The sequence below is a fragment of the Diaphorina citri genome, unplaced genomic scaffold, assembly GCF_000475195.1.
Source record: "Diaphorina citri unplaced genomic scaffold, Diaci psyllid genome assembly version 1.1 scaffold51197, whole genome shotgun sequence".
In the NCBI taxonomy this organism is placed as follows: domain Eukaryota; kingdom Metazoa; phylum Arthropoda; class Insecta; order Hemiptera; family Psyllidae; genus Diaphorina; species Diaphorina citri.
The window spans coordinates 1-480 of record NW_007428508.1 but is presented as its reverse complement, the minus strand read 5'-3'; the positions used below and the strand labels follow the sequence as shown (position 1 = coordinate 480).

General features: G+C 36.5%; 1 long non-coding RNA gene across 1 annotated transcript; it reads right to left on the bottom strand.

Annotated features, from left to right (window-relative positions):
• Positions 1 to 45: 45 nt before the first annotated feature.
• On the bottom strand, positions 46 to 480 carry LOC113473628. The gene is made up of 2 exons (XR_003395557.1): positions 424 to 480; positions 46 to 114 (listed from the first exon to the last, which is right to left on the bottom strand). It is a non-coding gene; the product is annotated as an uncharacterized LOC113473628 (long non-coding RNA).

Sequence of the window (480 nt, the reverse complement as noted above, 5' to 3'; positions counted from 1 at the left end):
CTTCTCCCTCGTGTAGTGTCGATTCTCTCAAAGCCTCAGCTAAATTGTGGGATACTTCCAAGGGCTCAGTTTCATAGTAATGGCTGTCTCCAGCTGTGTCATTTGAATGCAAAACTGTAAAATAAATGCAGAAATGAGTTTTCAGACTTATAGCTTCCTAATGACCCAAAAGAAACAACCACAACCCTAAGTTGTGACTAAAGGGGATTTAGCTAAAAAAATATAGTTGTAAAGAAAAATTAATTGTTTGCCGACAAAAGGAATCAGTTAGATGTTTGGATTTGAAGCTACAGTAGTACCTAAAGCAGTGTTGTTTTCTTTCCTCTTCTCAAAATTGTTGCAACTGTGGCACACTTTTCAAGATTCCTTATCTTTCTGCCTAAAGAGAAAACATTTTATTTTTAAATATCAATGAAATCTTACCATGTGTTTGACTAGGATTTGCTGCAACAGTAGTTGAAGCTGTCTGCCTGTCTACTG